The sequence below is a fragment of the Octopus bimaculoides genome, chromosome 20 (genome assembly GCF_001194135.2).
Source record: "Octopus bimaculoides isolate UCB-OBI-ISO-001 chromosome 20, ASM119413v2, whole genome shotgun sequence".
NCBI classification, from domain to species: Eukaryota; Metazoa; Mollusca; class Cephalopoda; order Octopoda; family Octopodidae; genus Octopus; species Octopus bimaculoides.
The window spans coordinates 15,066,570-15,066,843 of NC_069000.1; the positions used below are offsets into that span (position 1 = coordinate 15,066,570).

The 274-nt window shown below is 44.9% G+C and overlaps 1 protein-coding gene across 3 annotated transcripts in view; it reads left to right on the forward strand.

The window, feature by feature from the left end:
* Positions 1-274, forward strand: part of LOC106873321 (protein phosphatase 1 regulatory subunit 12A) — a 231,579-nt gene that overhangs the window by 215,722 nt on the left and 15,583 nt on the right. The window lies entirely within an intron of this gene.

Here is a 274-nt window from a genome sequence, read left to right on the forward strand (position 1 = left end):
GCCTGGTGTTGCCATCCGGTTTCACCAGTCCTCAGTCAAATCGTCCAACCCATGCTAGCATGGAAAGCGGACGTTAAACGATGATGATGATGATGATGATATATATGTATGTATGTGTGTGTATATGTTTGTGTGTCTGTGTTTGTTCCCCCACTATCGCTTGACAATTGATGGTGGTGTGTTTGCGTCCCTGTAACTTAGCGGTTCGGCAAAAGAGACCGATAGAATAAGTACTAGGCTTACAAAGAATAAGTCCTGGGGTCGATTTGCTCGA